Below are 19,955 nucleotides of genomic sequence, written 5' to 3' on the forward strand. Positions count from 1 at the left end.
AGTTTGACACTTGGTCCTGGGTAAAGGGGAAGGGGTTTGCTTCGTAAGATCCTACCAGGAGTAAATCATCTTAATAGCATAACTCCTGGAATTATTCAGTCACAAAAATTAGTTGGTCTCCATTCCTTTTTTCACTGGTGCCTGGAAGCTGTTGGTTATGACGGAAATAATAACACTGTGGAAATGGCCACAGGATAGGAAGAGTTTGGTCATCCAGGAAGCATTCAGAAGAAAGCCATTGCATAGAAATAAAGTATCGATCCTGTTGCGCTTGTATTGATCCACACTATTGATATTTGGATTTATAGGCCCAACTCTATTGTCTACTCTATTCCACCAAGTGAGGTGTTTCAGTCATACAAAAGGAGACCCTGGGGAAGCTGGAGAAATTATATCACAATACTGAGTTGGGAACACTCCAGCATACCATAGGATGAGTTGGGGGTGACGCAGGGGCGATTCTAGGATCAGAGCTTTGGGGATGCTGAGCACCCAGAGAGCTGCCCAGCCAGGCAAAATAAACTTTACACGTCACGATGAGACTTCTTCCCCGTCTCTGTCAGTCCCTGCATCCTTAAATGTCTCCAGTTGTCCCGAGTTCCCTCTGACTGTCTCCTTGGTGCATTTAAACCCCTGTTCCTCCCTGTCCTCGTCGTCTGTTGTCTTCGTCCCCCGTTATCAGCCATCATAAATCTCTGTGCAAGTCTGCAAATTTCTTTATTAAGTCATAAGATTCTTAAATTCATCAAGTCTCTCTCTGCCTGGGTCCTCATCACAAAACATGACATCACTGTTTTGTACATTTTAACACAATTTAATCCTCACATTTGTGAAAGAAAAACAAAACACTTTTTTGAAAAGTCTGTAACAAAATCATCAAATCTGATAAAGTTTATTTAAATGCTGCAAAAGAAGAATGGATTGGAATAAAAAGAAAAATACATATCCTAACCTTAATGAATGAATGATGCTCATAGTGAGTAAAAAGTAAACAGTGCATTTTTTGGACAGAGATTCACTTTTAATGAGTATGTATAATATAATACAGATACATAAAAAATACTCCCAAAACAGAATACGTTATTACGAATAAATTATTACAAAACACTAATTTAAAAAAAATAAAAATGGAGGCAACTTTGCCTGTGGTAGAATGTATACAATGTATGAAAAAATCTTTACTGCAGATACTAATTTGACTAATTTAATAATACTAATTTTGTGTTGTAAGATTTATGAGTTTCATGCTTTCATAGTGGTACTTAGGAGAGCTTGACATTTTCTCAGGTGGTACACACTGTAAAAAGTTTGAGAAACACTGATAAGGTAATTTATGTGTGCTTTTGGAAAACATTTAAAGCTGCTGCACAGAATCTTTGAAACAAGCTTAAAACATTTTTAGAATATAAACAGAGCACTCTGCTTCTCGTTACAGCTCCTCACTCCACCAGGGCAGTGTTTGGCACTTTCTGATAGTGTACAAATGTGATATCACATTTGTGATCTTTTTTTTCTCCAATTCACCAGGTCTGTAAAGTTCAGTATGACTGTGGTACATGATACAAAAGAATAAATACAGAAGAATAAAAACTTCATGTGAATAACTTTACTCTTCTTAAAAATAACTCATAAAACAAGTAAAAGTACAAATGTGTACAAGTTAGAGACGTCCTCAGTAAGTTTACACTCTTTTGGAGTGATTTTAATTGTGTGTTAAAGGAGAAAGAGATTAGGAGGTAAAGTAGAGGATGCAGAGTCCATCATCACTGAGGCTGTCTCTCCTGCATGAAGTCCAGGTGCTGGTTTTCCAGTGTGTGCGTCTGATGCCCCAAATCTGACTCAGAGCTGTAACACCATCAATGGCTGCAGTATGGAACAGATGTGGGTGTGTCCTCATCTCCCAGAGGAGTCCAAATCGTCATCAAACAGCCCTACAGACACAAAAACATGTGAAAATATAAACAACCAGACTATCAGCAGTGATTTAAGTACTTTAAGACCTCTGTGAAAATCATTTACAGTATATATCACAGAATTTAAGGCCTTTATAATCACAGAGCATACAGAGAAAAGTACTAAACTGAATCAATTTCAGCTTTCGTTTTTCATGATGTATATTATATTAATAATTAAATTTCATTATCTGTGTCTTTACCACACATTTGCCACACAGGTGTAGATACTGTAGGTTCAGTGAATTCTTAAATTGCACTGATTAGAATATACTGGACATTCAAAGCTAAGATTCAGCGCACTGTGTTAGAGGCTGGGATTTGATGAATTCATCATATATACAACCTTTGATCATCATTTATGTCCAGTTGAGAATGAATCTGTGCGCTCACATATTAAATGAACTGAAATCAGTAGTGTGATCTCCAGTCTTGATATATTGAATGAGAGAACTGACAGCTGTTATTTTAATCAGCCTGTCTCAGTTGTTTTAACTCTAAGTATCATAGAGTAATGTGGTAACATCTGGACTGACGAGTTTACTGTCAGCATTGTAATCGCTAGTTTAAAGGCTGTAGGTTGCAGCCATTGCTCTAACACTGTATAAATGTAACAGGGCTCAGTGCTGGTTCTAACAGTCTGAGCTGCTTCCAGCTTTATTTGTGAAGAGCACAGCAGCTTACAAAACACGTAGCTAGCTCGTAAAAGGAAAAAGGATTTTGAAATGCAGTTTATTAAATTGGAATTCAAAAATGAATTTACAAATGCAGAATTTATTCTACAATTCATTATTTAAGCACAGAATTCTTTATTTTGATGCGCGTGGCTCTTGTGGTCCTCCATAATGTTGGGCCATGAAGTCTTCACCGCCACATCCTTAAAATTCAGGGAAATGAAGGACGCATTTGAAGGCCGCATTTCGAGCAGCCTTTGAATTGGGACAGCCTTTGTTGCGTCGCTGTGACGTAATCGGCCTTAAAATGCGGCCTTTAAGGCTGCAGACCCTGAATTGGGATACAGCCACAGAGGGTAATGAGTGAAGTGGAAGCACAGAAGGAACACAGCTGAGGACAATCACACTTGACAGGACGGGGAAGACACGAAACTGAAAATGCTGACACCAAGACAAGGACCTTAAACTTAACAGAGGAAGTACACAGAGGCTGTGTCCCAATCCAGCGACCGCAAGATTTTTTTAAATTTCTTTTTTATTTGAACAATTGAACAACAAATATAGATAGTAATGTAATTATAGAAAGGGTATGAAATATTTAACATCTTGCAGTATCTTTTCTACAAGTCATAAATACAAATACATAAACAAAAAAGTATACTTCAGGAGAAAACAAACAAACAAAATAACCGATTAAAAAAGAAAGAGATGCTCAAGGTATAAATAAACAACATGTAAATCTTGTGTCTTACATGCTTTGGAGTTAGTGCTGTTCTTTAGATTCTCTAGATAATTGGAAAACAGGGCTTTAAAAGCAAATATGTTTGGATGCTGTTGAGAAAATTTTGTACAATGTATGCAAAAATAATCAAAAGATTGATAATATATTTTTTTCCTGGATTTATTTTATCGGTATGTGAGAGGCCAAACAGAATATGTTGAAACTTCAGTTTGCATGAGGGATCAATTTTGGTGTTTATAAAATTATTTAAATCAATCCAATATATACGTGTATACGTGCATTCCCCAAATAGAAGACATATTGTTTCCTCTGCATTGCTGCAAAAAGTACAAAGAGTATAAATATTTTTCTTAAATTTAACCAGATATGTCTTTACCGGATAAGATCTATGGATCAACTTAAGAGTAACTTCTCTTACCTTATTAGTGATGATAAATTTCCTTGATAGAATCCAAGTGTTTTTCCAGTCTACATCATTTTAAATATTATTCCAATAGAATACAGCTGCAGGTTTGGAAACAACATCTCTTTGAATAATTTGTCTAATACATTGATTTGTGGCTTTATCACTCAATAAAGGACAGATGTTACCGATGTATATGCTAGCGGGATTTAGTTCTGGAATAATACAATTTCTACCTTTAGGAGCAGACACCAATAACCTTCTCACCCCATCTGGTATTGCATCAAAAACTACAACATATTCTTTTGGAGTGACGGGAAAATCATAAACAGAGAAAAATTCCTTATAAGAGAATAATTGACCATTATCATTCAGTAATTGATTCACAAGTAAAATTTTTCTATCAACCCATTTCTGAATATATAATGATTTGTTCTTAAATTTAATATCCTGATTGTTCCAAATGAGATATTTATGGGGAGAAAAGTTGTGAGAGTATATCATTAACCAAGATGATAAGAGTTGACTATGAAAGTTGGAGAGTTTAATCGGTAATTTAGAGATATTGTAATTGCATCTTAGCAGAAAGTGCATTCCTCCAAGTGAGTTAAAGATATGATTGGTAATAAAATTCCAACATGAATTGGGATTTTTTAAAAAGAGTTTGATCCATTTGATTTTAAAAGACGTATTTAGGGAAGTGAAATCTAAAGAATTTAGGCCACCAGATCACAACTTGTTCATCATTACATTTTTTTTAATATAATGTATTCTCTTTTTCCAAATGAAGTTAAATAATATTTTATCAATTTTTGTGCATAATTCTTTCGAAACATCAAGTGCCATAGCTGCATAAATAAGTCTGGAGAGGCTTTCAACTTTGGCTACCAAGGATCTTGATGAGAGGGTCAAAATTTTCAGATAATCTAGCATCTTGGTCTTTTTGAATAATAATACCAAGATATTTAACCTTATTTTTAACAGGAACACCTGATACAATAGTATCTGTGCAGAATTTAACAGGGAGAAGTTCACATTTTGGAATGTTGAGTTTAAGACCAGAGGCTATTGAGAAATTATTGACAACTTTGAGAGCTTCATCAACTTGATATTCATCCTTTAAAAAAAGTGTTGTGTCATCTGCTAGTTGAGTAATAGATAATGTTCTGCCAGCAACAGAGAGACCCATTACACTGCTGTTTTTAAAATGAATAGAGAGTAACTGCATAGGAAGAAGGAAAAGATATGCAGAAATTGGGCAACCTTGACGAATCCCACGGTTGATATCAAACCTTTTCGTCGTACCAAATGGGAGTTTAATTGAGCTATTTGCATCTGCAATTAAAGTTTGAATTGATTTTTTAAACATATTTCCAAAACCAAAAATATCAAGTGCTCTGAACATGAATACATGGTAAATGGAGTCGAAAGCTTTATAAAAATCCAAAAAAATAATGAAACTATTCATCCAGAATGTCAATTACCAGTCTTATGTTGTTAGTTATGTGTCTGCCCTGTTAATATTATGTATGTAAATTCACACATCATTTGTTAAAAAGGTGAGCTTAACAGTTAAGGGACAGTGCTCCATACAGCCTGTTAATTGGGTCAGAAACACGGGTTGCAGGGCAGCTGGTAAGGATTTGTGTATTTCTGCAGAGTCTGCAAAGTCTGCCAAGTTGTCTTGACTGATTTCAAAAACTTTGCTCGGTTTACTCGTCAGAAGGCTGTAAATTCAGCTCATTGGTCAGATCAAAACTGTCCCCTGGTGTTTCAGTGGCTCAAGCAAGAGCCTGCCTTGCTGAAATGACTTTATTGACAGGTCTGGGAAGAGCTTGACAGGTCGAGCTTGCGGCCGGGGGTTACAGTCAGGGGCCTATTTCCACTAGGTGAGAGTCAGGCAGGCGAGAGCTTCCGATCACTTGGGGTCTCTGGAGTTGAGCGAGGGTGGGGGTAAAAACTCCCCAAACAGCTGTTTCACATAGATCAGGTCAATTCACTCTCTGATTGGTCAAGAGAGTGCCTGCCTCTCTGAAATTGCTTTATTGATCAGTGGTTTTTCTCATAGGTAAACGGTAGGGCCACCTCTATTTTAAATTGCTTTATTAGTGGATTGGGGAGGAGTCCCTGCTCGGGAGTGGCACCGTGAGTCAGAGAGTCATTTTACCCACACTGGCTGCTTTGTGAAGACCCATTTTTACTTTTCTCTGGGATCCTCGCTCTGGTATGATCGTCTCACGCTGAGGTGGAGCGTTTGTAAGATTAACTTAGAACTCTTTTGGATTAAACAAACCAAAAAATGTAATAAAGTGTTGCACCCTCAGAGAGAAATGACTCCATTCTCCTTTTGGCAACTTTATTCTCCTCAGTTCAGGTTTGAAGTTTACAGGCAGCATAGCATATCATCAGCAAACATTGCTCTCACGTCTCACTGTTTTTCTGCGCTTACTGATGGCATCACAAGTGTGAACTCTGACCTCCTGGAACTAATGAACTACAAAAATTAACTGAAACTACAATAATTAACTGGAAATGTGTCCAAAAATAAAACACCATTAAATAAGATTTTTCCAACGATTCAGAAAATCTAAATTTTATAACTACTTTTAGAGCACAACAAAAGCTTTTCATCAGGGCATGCAGCCTCCATCTCTCCGCATCCTCACCATTAAAAGAGCATTGGTGCCATTTTTGTCAAAAAAGTAAACTTTTTGGCTTAAAATTACAACAAACTCAAACTATCACAAACATCCCATTCATCATCCTAGTCCATTTCCATATTTTCATGATGATATAAATTTTGGGAATATGATTATTGATCATTTCCAAGCAATGTTCCCTCTAAGCTGCGCACGTGCGCAATTGCGCACTGCTGGCACAGTCTCTGCGCACAGAAAATCTGAGTTGCGCACAGAAAAAAAAAATCTGACCTGAATTGAAATTAAAATAAATACGTTAACAATTCTGTTTTGCAGTGTTAGTCAGTAAGTGACTGGCTGCTCCCGTATGGATTAGAACGATGCCACCTTATCCTATAGTCCAGCCAATGATGCGATTCACATTCGTATATACGCAGCTAATCAACGTCGTTGACAGGCTATGACAGCGTCCTTATGCGCCGACACCGGTGTTTTAGCTAGCAAAGCGGCGTGGCTGATGTGCAGTGAAGCCACGTTAATGACAACGTGTACAACCATTGGAGATGTGAGCAGGACAGACGGAACAATTGACGGAAAAAGTGTGGACTTTATACCAGTTTTTAAATTGTGTTGATAGGTCACGTAAAACCAGAGTTATGATAAAAATATATGCAATGTTTGGTTTTCTTCCTGAATACTATCGTTGTTTATATTTACTGCGGGAAGAAACGGTAAAAACGGCGTTTTATAAGGAAAACGCTCGAAAGCACTCTCCGCCTGTGAGCAAAAACAAAACCAAAAAAATCCCACTCTTTCCTATTGGTCCAATCAAAAAATGATATGGCAACATGGCATTTGTTTAGGAAGGGGGAAGTTTTAGGAGTGACGGCGGTGTTTTGAGATGTGAGAAATTTGAGACGTTTAGCGCAAATCTTGTGTAGTTAGTGTGTAGTTAGTGTGTAGTTAGTGTGTAGTGTAGTCAATAGTTTTGTAGTGCGTGTCAGAACAATGAGGCGGCTGCTGAATGTTACAGGTGTTACAGGAGTGATACATCTCCTGTTGTCAGGCCTGCAGGTATCAGGCTGTTGTTCTCCTTTATCTCATAGTGGACAGAAATTATTTTTTTGGAGTGCCACAAATAATTTGTGTGGCATCAGATTTGATGCAGAACAGCTGATTGTTCTGTAAATAGTTTGAAATGTTTATTTTAAAAAAACGCCTTGGCTGCATTTTAGGTAAACAGCTGCAAAAACATTGTTGTTTGCATAACTCAGTTACTTTTTTGAAGAAGTAACTATATATATGTACATGTTTCGTGCGTGTGTGTGTGTGTGTGTGTCCCGTGTTCAGCTGAGAGAAAGTGTCACCACACCCGGTTAAGCGAAGGTCAACAGTAGACTTCTGTTCCCATTTCAGGGAATAATATTGTACTTTAAACCTTTGGATTCATCGGACAGTTACAGCTCCTCAACTAACATTTATTCTATCCACATTAAGATGGTTGGAATATGATACGTTTTGCAACTTTGATCTAAGTTTGCACATCTGTCATCATAGTAAACAGCCAGCTTCCTGCACATGCATCCACATCATTTACAATTTAAAGGCATAATTTTTTTAAAAGTAATAAAAGCAAACAATAGCAAAAGAAATAGTAAACAAACAATAAATAATAAAATGTCATGGATGTGACTTACACAGATCAAAGCAATGCATATTTGACTAAATTAATAAAAAAAAATTTAATTAGAGAGGTAAGAGTGGTACTTTTCTTTTGATATGGAACATTTTGTTTCCACAAACTCACCTAAAGACACTTTTCTTAAATATAAAATATTTCTCCCAATATTTGTTTAAAATTATCAAAGCAAATCTGTTTGCATCAGCAGCTCTCTATCACCCTAATAAAACCAAGTGTGTCATTCATTACGTATTCTAGGGAAAAGAAGCAATTTATAACATCTCTTGCAGACAGTTAAAGTAAATCATTGAGAAGTAATACTTACTTAGCAGGGAACTTATCGCCTTGCAGGGTATCTGAGAATGACTCAAAAAACAGGAGAGACAGCATTAATCCAGTTCACAGCTGCCACAGGACACCAGTGGGAGTTACCCAAGAAGAGAAAGTAAGAAGCAGACAGAAAGTAAGAAAGTAAGAAGCAGACAGGTTGCTCAACATGAACTCTACCAATGGGGCACTTCAGGTAAGAATAAAGCACCAGCTACCAGTTTTGGGGTCATTAATAAAGAAAAGTAAGAGAATAGTAAAACAATAGAAAAATAGTTATCCACAGATTATTTTTTAATTTGGACATTGGTTACTTTTCACTTATTCTGAGCCCAGGCCTTGTAATTGACCATTGTCAGGGGAATGTTTGTTAAACCACATTTTGTTTGTGAAGGGGCAGCCCATGCCTTAAGTGTGGGCATATTGTGGGTATACTGCAGGGCTCCACTGGGGGTCCCTCTCTACTTAGTGTAGGCAGCCCAATCAATAGGTTGCCACATTTGGACTGAGATGTGCTCTACATTTTACGGCAGAACTGGGGCCGGTGTCTCTGTGGTTCTCTCACCATGTCAACATCCCTGTGTTGCCCACTTTGGGCACGTGGGTCTGTTTGCTGGGTTAGTGATTATTAGGAATTCCTTTGGCTAATTGCAAGAACATCCTGGGTTTAAATCCACCATCTGCTTGGAGCCTTTTTGTCTGGCATTTGATGTTCTCTCCATGTCTGTTTGGGTTCTCTCCAAGTACTTTGGCTTCCAAAGACATGCAATTAATGGGGTCAGGTTAACTAGGGATTTTCATATTGCCCACAGGTGTGAATGTGAGTTTGAATGGTTGTCTGTCTCTCTACCGATTCACTCAGCATTTTTTTGTTCATCTCTGGATCATCATGTCCCCTTGGGCTCAACACAAGAGCCACAGGCTGTTCAAATACAGACAAGCTCCCCCAGGTGGTTAAAAGTAAGAATGACCTATTGAGATTTCACTGTTCCATGGTTTGTCTTTCCCTGGGGCAGAATTAAATACACGTGACGGTTCAAGCAGAATTGGAAGCATCTAATGTCAGTGGCGATCGGTCCTCCTCTCCCATCCAACTGTCTCTGGCTCTTCTCCTTTATACGCCCCACCCGCATTTATGAGGGGAGACACCTGATAATTGCTGTTTTTTGTTGCTTTCATAGTGACTTTCTGTTTGGGGCTACATCCAGATGACCTCTGGTCTATCTGGTGCCTGGCCTAATTCATGGTCAACACCATATTTAACAGACAATTTAATAGACAAAAAGAAAAAAAAAGACAAAAAATCAAAAGCAAATGGCAGTGATCACACTGAATGGCAGCAACTTGAATGCTGCACTTACGTAACCCTGCTGCGATTGTAAGACAACATCCAGGTTCAAAGCAATTCAGTTCATCGGTCTCACTCCCCAGCACATTTCAGGCTTCACAGGAATAACAAAAATATTACAAAACCGGGAGTGGATTGTGGGCAAAAGGCCATTTACATCTTAAAATGGACATTTAAAGAAATAAGCAGGTGTTTCCATCTCTTAACCGTAACATTATTAAAACATTCTTATATGGCACTGTGATTTCCTTGGCTCGGATACAGTTACAGAGGCACCGTCACGATTTTCTATGGAAATACAAGTCACAACAGCTCCAATCTGATCAGAAGGTTCATATGTGGGACACAGTGAGTAGCTTAGGTTTGATTCTTGACTGTGTGCCGATCTTAAAACCAGATTAAATCTTGGCAGATTATAATGAAAAATTGAAAAAATAAATAGTTTTTTCCTAGGCCTTTTTCAGATAAAGATTCAGACGAGTGTTTCACCTTAATTTCTGCTACTATAAAAAATTAATCATATGCTCTGCACTTGCATTTAAAAACATATACCCATGAAGATTGACTTTGAATATTCAGCTTTGAATAGGTGGCCATATATTTTACATCTTTTAATAGTGTGTGTAATCTCTAATTCTTCAGGGTATTATGACTGACACATTGTATACACGACAGATTACACATCCAAGATTTAATCATCATCTCATGCCTGTGGGAGTTACCTGGAAAAAATGCAAAGACTGACTTAACATTAGAGGAAGGCATGTTGTTCAACATCGGTCTAAGGTATGAGTGAACCAGTTTTTTGGTTGTCACTATGCAGTTTAATCATTCTTACACAAACTAATACGAACATATCTGATAAAAAAAAATATGATACTGTAAATAATCCTTAGTTTTTAATGTTTGTTATAGGAGGGAACATATGTGGTATTTTAGCATCAGACACTTAGTTTTCTGTTTCCTGATGAAGTTTTTCTGCATTCATTTATGCAGATGATGTCTTTTATTTAACGAAATCAGACACCAGCTCACAACCTTAAACATGATTATTGTGCTAGCAATTGGGTGTGATCCAGTGATGGATTTATGATTAGCTAACAGTGAGGAATGGGAGGATTTTTTCTTTTACTTTAGCAAAGTAAGCAATGAAAAGGCCTCAGGAGACATAAAGCTGTTTTACTGGCAAAATATCAAAAGTAAAACCAATAATTTTGCTGATTTTCTCTATCTGTGCAATATGGATTAACGTTACTGCTGAAGCTCTTTAAGGTAAATATCAAAACTATTACACTGTTTAATCCACACCAATGCATCATATTCTGCAATATCATATTTTTATATTTGCTGTCCTGTGAGGACATCTGATCTCTGAAATAACAACTGTTAATGAAGCTGGAAAAACAAACCCAATCACAGCTGAAGTAAAAGGCTTCAGCCTACTGATATTAGTTCATATAATACATTCTCTGTGCCAAAAGTGATGAGTTAAGGTGCCCATGGAGGCAAGGGTGCCACCAGGCATTTGGCCCCGGGGCAGACCCAAGACAGGCTGGAGAGATTATATCTCTCGGCTGGTCTGGGAACGCCTCGGTGTTCATATTCATATTAATATTCTTATTCTACTATGACAAAAAAACATACAAGTGTTCATTTAAGGAAATAAACAGAGCAGTAAGAGACGTTTTTCAAAATTTGTTTTCTTTATTTTGATTTGCCGCTAATTACATTTTTGTAGTGCTCCCTACTATGTGAACCCCTCACCTGAAGTTTCATGTTTTTTAGTTCAAGCCAATTAAATTCGAAACTATCAACCCCAACAATCAAATGATCCCCTTTAATAGCAAGCACTGGGCAACAGTGGAAAGGAAAAACTCCCTTTGAAAAGGAAGAAACCTTTGACAGAACCAGGCTAAGAAAGGGCAGCCATCTGTCATGACTGGTTGGGGGTGAGGGGCAGAGGAAAAGAAAAATGAGAGCACACGTTAGCTATATGTTGCTCATGTTGCTAAAAATGAACAACATATGGTTTTCTGGACTGTGAAAGAAAAGCAGTCCATCATTATTATTCTTTAAATAGGAACTAATCCATTATCAAGGTGGCAATATGACTCAAAGAGGCCATAGACAGGGTAATATGGAGAACAGCTGTTATTAAGCATTGAGAAGGCCCAGTAAGCTGCAGGAATAACAAGGCCTACTGTGGCAAGACCTAAACCTACTTTAAGTAGGCGTTTGGCACAACTACGCCACGAACCACTAGTCTGACCCACGTCCAGGAGGTGGTTCTGAGACAGGAGAATTAAGTTCCTCAGGTTCGCAGTTTTGTTTTTTCAATATTTCATTATCTTTAGTTATTAAACAGTGAGGTTCTCCCATTTGGTTCTTGAGACTTTGTAAAGCTTTCTTGAGATTTGTGTTCTCTTTCTTTAGCTCATTTCTCTCACTTTCGACCTGGGACAACTGAGCAACAATGCTGCTGTTCTGTTTAAGGAGAAATGCTTCCTTTTCCTTATTAAGTTCCTTGAGCTTTGTGTTCTTTCTCAGCATTTCATTCAACCTATACTGCATGTCTAAGCATTTTTTTTTCAGTTTTTCCTGTTCTCCTTCTACTTCAGTGGTTTTCTGCTTTATTTCATTGTAAAATTCGTGCAGTTGCAGATCTTTCCTTTTTAAGTCTTGGAGAGCAAGTTGTGTTTTTTTATGTATTTCTTCCAGTCGAAGAAACTCTTTGTTTTTTTCCAGGGCTTTATCAAGTTTTACTTGCATTTCCTGGTTTTTTCTCTCAGTTTTATCAAGATTCCCTTTTAGCTCCTGATTACTAGCTTGTGTCTGTTGAAGCTGGTAGGACATTGTTCTTAAGTCAGCGTGGTTTTGCTTGTTTGCTGTCGTCAGGTTTAGAATCCGTTGTCGCGCTCGATCAAACATTCTTTCCCAGCCCTCATTTATAATATTTACATCGGGCTGCCTTTTCTTTTCTTGGTCTTGTTGGTAGAGAAATGCATTATGCCTTTCTTCCAAGTGTATATTTTGGGCCTCCATGTGTCTGCACCTCTCTTCAAGTTCAATTTTTTCTGCTTGGATTTGTTTAAGCCTGTTCTCTAGATCTTGGTTTTCCTGCCTAATTTCAGCTAATGGCCTTCGGGCAGATAAAACATCGTCTGAGAAATTTAGCTGGGCAACCTCGAGAGGAGAGCCAGTGTAAGCTTGTTGAATTTCGCCGTGTTTACTCTGAGACATGTTGGAGTGTTGATGAAGTGACTGTGTTAAAGATTCAACTGCAAACTTGAGTGCTGCAAATAAACTGACTAAGTTTGGGAGTCTTACCCCTATTTATGGATTCACAGATCAAAGGCATATGAAATGCCTTTGATCATCATGATGATGTCAGAACATAAGGTGGCGGGGTTATAAAAGACTTTGGAGTTGACGTCACGCCGCAATGCATTGTGGGAGCGCAGCACCATTTTCGGGGTCTACGAATCAAAACAAACACACTGTGTTGGAACGACGATTACAAGATGCTTAAAAGCAGCTCAAAAGAGAATGGACTGTATGGAGACCGATTGCGTCCAGAGGCGAAGCGGCGGTACCTGCAGAAATAGTGTGCATTGGAAATGTGGACCCGTATAAAATACGGCCGTGGAGTAGAAACCCTGAAGACCAACCGCTATCCGGTTGTTCAGTCTGACGTCACTGGCCGTGTCTGGGCCTAAACTCCGCTGCAGGTCCATATATCAAACGATCACTGTGGCATTACTGAGAGTTGAAAAACTGTCTAAAGTCTTTCATCTTTAATAAAATGATCAGTGTTCTGCTCTACCAGGTGTAACAATTGAGTTTAACATCCAGGCATCCATGAAAATGGAATTTATGACATTTAACAGCGTTAGAAGTTAGCAGGAAGTTAGCGCGCTAGCTTCTATCTAAATACAATATAGCATGTCCTGACTGTGGGGTTTTGGGAAAAAAATTCAAACGTACAGCTCTGCTATAACTTCCAACATAAATGAAGACAGAAAACTAAACAGCAGTGACGTTTGTAGGGTTACTGAAGTTTGGCTAGCTGGTATATAATGATGTGCTACGTGACAGCTAGCGACACAGCTATGTTAGCATAACATAAACAAGCTAACTTTTTTTCCACTCGATAAAAGTTAACGTGAGTGTTCTCGGTGGTCAGGAACAAATGTAATCGCATTGCAGGATGCTGTAAAAGGACTAAACTTCAGCCAGGAGAACAAGTGAGATAATCCATCCACAATACGAGGTTAGTCATTCATATACTGCTGCATGGGCTGTGCTGTAGTTACATCGTAAGGTTTTAAAAACTGAGCTTAAATAACTGATTAGCAGTAATAAAAGCCGAGGGAGGTCAACAGTGATCACTGACTGTTTTAGGAGCTTTTTGAGATTAAATAGAAGAAAATACAAAACATTAAACATGTTAACAACACAAAAGCCATATTAAACGCAGACTACTTTAGGCCCGGAAGTAGGATTAAATCACGTCATCACTGAACAACCGGATTGATGTAGCCTGACATATTTTCGTACCTTGTCTGTGGAATCAGCGCGTACAAGTCGTCATTAAAACAAAGGTAAGTCAGCTCGAGTACTGCGAGTAAAATGCGTTTGATTTTCCCCCGAACATTCAGGTTAGTGCAGCATAAATTCATTCATGAGGGGGAAATTACAGTGAGAACATGTGGAGGCTCTGTTAGAGGGATAACATATTGAGTTCAGTGCATTGATGTGACATTGTCCTGAAGGATTTAGTTATTCTTTATGGTTAAAGAAATTGCAATGATTTATTCATATTTATTATAAATAATTCTAATTATACATCTTCAATATTTGTATCTTGTGTCACTAAAAATACATTTTAATTTTATACATTGATTAATGACCTGCAGAATCTCCTTATCATATTAAGTGATTCATAATTGTCACTTTATGCTTTCTCCATCTTGAAAGTGATTACATCCTTGCATTACATACTTTAGGTTCATTTTCTGCAGGCAGGTTTCTGACAGAGAACAGGCTGATTTAGAATATAACATGCAGCGTTCTATAGATGGATACATAAAAAAAAATGAAAAATGACATGTGCTAACTTTCTAAACACTTTGTTACATTTATGATAAAGTTTATAAAACACATTTATGTCGGCCTTGGCTCATAGTTCTTGTCTTTAAATGAACTTTGTGTGTTTCAGGTCCTGCACTCTCAAAGACTGAATGAACCAGCATTGCAGCCATGGATCGCTGTGAGCATCACAGGGAAGGTTGAAGCCGCCCACTGCACCTGTATGGCTGGAGTCGCAGAGACCTGCACCCATGTCGCTGCTCTTCTGTTTAATGTAGAAGCAACTGTGCGGATCTGTGGCACAAGGACTGTTACAGATGAACCTGCATACTGGGTTTTGCGACCAAGATACAGTCAGTGGTTGGCCATAAGATAGACTTCTCCTCTTCAGCTGCCCAAAAAAAAAAAAAAAAAAAAAAAAAAAAAAAAGGCTCTTGATCAAAACATAAACAGACCATCCGTATTGAAAGGTAAAAGGAGCCGTCCTCAAAAAAGAAAAATCCCACCTGCTACTGTGGAGGAGTTGTCACTGCTATAATGCCATAATGTTTTATCTAGGGGTCTAGATTTATGCCTGTAGTGCACTGCCAGGTAAATAATTTGCATTTACTGAATATGTACTGACTGAGTACCACTGTTCAAAAGTTGAATAAAGAAAAACTAATTTGCCTCTTTTTTTTTTTTAATTTATTAAAAACACTTTATAGAACATCACATCAGTTACAATGTAGAATCCATGTCATTTATAGTTTACAAATGACAAAATGTTTACACAAAATCATGACAGTGTTTACATGATATCACCCACTACTAACATTATTTACTGTATCTTTTGAATTTTTTTACCGCTATTTAAAGAGCACAAGACTTAAGAATATTTAACAGGAGCAAGTTTCATTTTCCTGGTTTTACTACCACACTGTTCCCCAAACGCTGCAAACCTTCACCATCTTATCCAGAAGGGTCACCTCTTCACCCTCACATGGAAGAAGTAATCTGATTGGCATGGTGGTATGTTTGAAGCAGGTCCCTTGTGTAGCGCTGGAACCCAGTCACGGTGCGTTTCATCCATTTCATAGGCTGGTTTGCCTGCAATAATGCCAAATAATTAGCAACTCTATAAATAGAAGGTAATTCTGCAAAATCACTCAGTAGGATGTTTGTTCTAATTTGCTATGAGCTCAGAGCGCATCGAAAATAAAATAGGCTATAAAGACTGATATGAACATATTTAGAACTTACTGGAATGAAACTGTCTGGAGCACCAACAGATATTTGGAGATGGAAGAGAGCTGGATATCAGCTCGTCTCACAGCTGCTATCCAGGCTAGACGCCTTCGCTTTGGTAACATCCGATACGAGCTGCCTCATGTTGCTTCCAGGTTGGGAAAGAATGAAAAGATAAACCCTTTTCAAGCTTATTCTCTTGCCGGTCGTGCGATCACACATTGCAGCCGACCAGACAGCAAATACGAACCATGGCTGTTGTGTGTGCCTTTGCTCCCTTTTCACTTGCGCTAGACCCCCAAAATGGCGGATCGGGCCAAAATCATTTCCACGCCCACCCCCGTGACATCACGCTCCAAAGCCCTTATAAAATGACAACGCCACCTGGGGGTGTGTGGGGGGGGAGGAATTCTAGCCCCCAGGAAATATGAACTTTAGAAATGAAATTAAAACAACAACGTTCGCACAGGTTCAGGGATGCACACTGAGGCCGACTCAAATATTAACACAATTTTATTTATTAATGTAAAATAAAAAACAAAACAACACTGACAGCGCACTGAATGTCTAAAACGGTGTCCCAAATTACAATAAAAATAAACACACAACTGGGACTTACCAGCAGCGGTGGACCAAAAGAAAACCACACAAAAAAACCCACTATAGTCTATTCACCTGGTGCTGTACAACAAAAGAAGTGTGGAAAACGACCCGCCACCTAAGGTCCCACGGCCGCTGGTAGATCCTCAGTTCGTCTGCGAGCCAGCCCACAGCTGGTGCTGGTTCCGATTGTCCGTAGCCCCACTCAGTCTCGCGCAGCTCTCCACAACTGGGAGAAAAGGGAGAGGCAGTACCAGTTTTGTAACACCAGCCCAATATGCAGCTGAAGATCGCCCCGACCAGCGGCGAAAGCTGGAGTGAAACGATAGTCCAAACGGGGCTTAGCGTGAGACCCAAAGCCCACAGGGGCGAGGCGGGGCAAACAGCAGGAACAAAACTGGACAGCCAACAGATCGGAACACAAGATAAAACAAGGCAAGACAAGACAGCAGCTAGGCAGGCGTCTCAACTCTTCGCTTAAAATCAGGCAGTTGATCCCTGAGAGGGTGCGGCAGCAATCAAACCCCCAAGACTGGAGGCACTGTACTGTACGGTGGACGCAACTCACGCGTCTCTCCACCACGGCTGGAGTAAAAAAAGAGAAACAGCCGCGCTGTAGCAGTCACACGATCCGATCGTATCGGTAAATTAACCAATAGGCCAGCATTTACTGCTGTGTCGCACCAGAAGCTCGGGAGGAATGATCCAACAAAAAAACCCCGGCTTCCCTTTATACAGGTAAACACCACCCGGTAATCAATATACAGGTGGGTTCCTAATTAACGTAGTTGCGCAGCAAGAGCGAGCGCAAGAGAGAGCGAAAGCAGTAGAGCGAGCGAGAGCGAGAGAGAAAAGAAAGGCGAGTAGCCCATCCGGCTACAATTCTTTTTTTTCTTTTTTTTTTTGACTTTGGTGTTATTGTCTATATATACATATATTTATCTAGAGAAAAATATATGGATCTAGAGAAATTTTCTTGGGGTGGCATGAGGGTGGCAGAGAAATTAAATGGGGTGGCAAAATCAAAGCCTTTTTTCCCCAAACACATATGCAGGTGGTTACATATGGTTAAAATGATTCAAATGCAGCAAGTATACACATTTTTCATATAAAAATAGTCTATAACTTAATTATTGTCTGTAGCCCACATAATTACACACTTTAGTTACATAAAACATGTGAGTTTTGATGTTATGTATTGTATAGCCTGTATAATAAATAAATATGTAGCCCAATAAGTATAAAATCCAGAAAGCTACACAACATGGGGCGGTTCATTTACAAACACAAGTCTAACTTAAGTTTCACACTGTTTTTGTTAGAAAACAATCAAATTGTTACAGCTTAAATTACACAAAATGTCAGAAATCTGCACTGTCATGAACAAAAATTTAAACCTAATTTTTCATGATTTGTTGGATTAACCCACTGAGGTCTGAAATACAACCGGCCATTTTTGACTCCTTTTGAGTTTACGTTTGTATTTCCCCCTCAAATTGTTTCATTTTATTTTTTCCCCCTTGACTTTTTCTTTTCAGCTCAACTGAATTTAGTTGTTTTTTCACTGACATACTGCATTAGTACTACTATTACTGTTAATAGTACTATTACTGATCTGAAATCACACAAAGAACTTTAAGTGCTAGTAGTATTTTTTACTGTAAAAAAAACCCAGACATGTTGAGTAAATTTTTATAATTTGAAATGCAAATATAAAATGTACATTTTGTAAACATATACAATTATTTATCTAAAAATGCAGCCAATACACCTGTAGGTTTTTTTTTTTTTCCATTTTGTACAACCAATTAAAAATATTACTAAAACCAAAATGAGAGAACAATCAGGTGTTGCAATAAGATGCCCCACAAATGATGTGTCACAGTAAAAAAAAAAAAAAAAAAGATGGTCCACCAAAAGACAGAGGAGAAGAGCACAGGGATAAACCTGCAGGCCTGACAACAGCAGGTGTATCACTCTGCTGGTTTTCTACTTAGTGACAGTGTTTACATTGCAAATGTGCCTTTGTGACATTCATTAGTGCCCTCATTGACACACAAAACAAAACGTCTACACAACAGAACAACTACACAAGACAACACAACACTAAGTATACACTCCACACTAAACATCACAAATCTCCCACATCTAAAAACTCTCTCTCTCTCTCGCTCGCTCTGTCTCGCTGCCGTTACTGTCACTCCCAAAACTCTCCCCTCTTCCTAAACAACCAAATCCCACGTGTTGACTTTTTAAAAATTCGACATGGTGTATTTTCGATAGGAAAGAGGTGGCTTTTTTCCTTTCTTTACTATTTTCGCGCTGTCCTTAGAAAACGCTTAAAACACAAAAATGTGACGACAGTATTTAGAAAAAAGCATGGCTTATATATATATATTATCATAACTCTGGATTTACTGGCCTGTAATTAAAATGTATATACTTTGAAGTCCGAACTTTCAATCTGGGCTGAAACAGAGACTCAGCGTGGCTGCAGCTTGTTGCTATGTCAGCTTAACATAGTCATGTGATTTGGAGGTGCACAGTGTCCGTGGACCACAGAGGGTTAATAACACTCACCTTGCTTCCATTTCCAGAGTGTAACATCCAATCACCTGTGTAAAATCCGAAATTCCCATGGTGTTGTTCAAAATGTGCTCTGGCACAATCATAAGCATCACTTGCTACTGAAAACAAGAAAAAAGCCGGTCCTGCTATGGGCTGAACCATTTGTTACTGGTGGAGGGGGGGACACTATCCAATATATTCAGTTTTAGCATTTATATTCACTGTTGACTGTAACTACGCTCAAACTGTTAATGCTATTTTAATAAACAACACTGTCATATGCAAAACTGGGGTGGCACTTGGGGTGGCAAGGGATCATTTTAGGGTGGCACTTGCCACCCCATGCCACCCTTCTAGATCCGCCCCTGAAAGTACCAGATCGTGGATACGACAAGGCCTGGAAACAACTTGGTGTTCATATTCATATTAATATTCTTATTCTACTATGACAAAAAGTACAAGTGTTCATTTAAGGAAATAAACAGAGCAGTAAGAGATGTTTTTCAAAAATTGTTTTCTTTATTTTGATTTGCCGCTAATTAAATTTTTTATTTGTAATTTTTGTAGTGCTCCCTACTATGTGAACCCCTCACCTGAAGTTTTATGTTTTTTAGTTCAAGCCAATTAAATTCTAAACTATCAACCCCAACAATCAAATGATCCCCTTTAATAGCAAGCACTGGGCAACGGTGGAAAGGAAAAACTC

Source organism: Oreochromis aureus, linkage group 8, assembly GCF_013358895.1.
Source record: "Oreochromis aureus strain Israel breed Guangdong linkage group 8, ZZ_aureus, whole genome shotgun sequence".
In the NCBI taxonomy this organism is placed as follows: domain Eukaryota; kingdom Metazoa; phylum Chordata; class Actinopteri; order Cichliformes; family Cichlidae; genus Oreochromis; species Oreochromis aureus.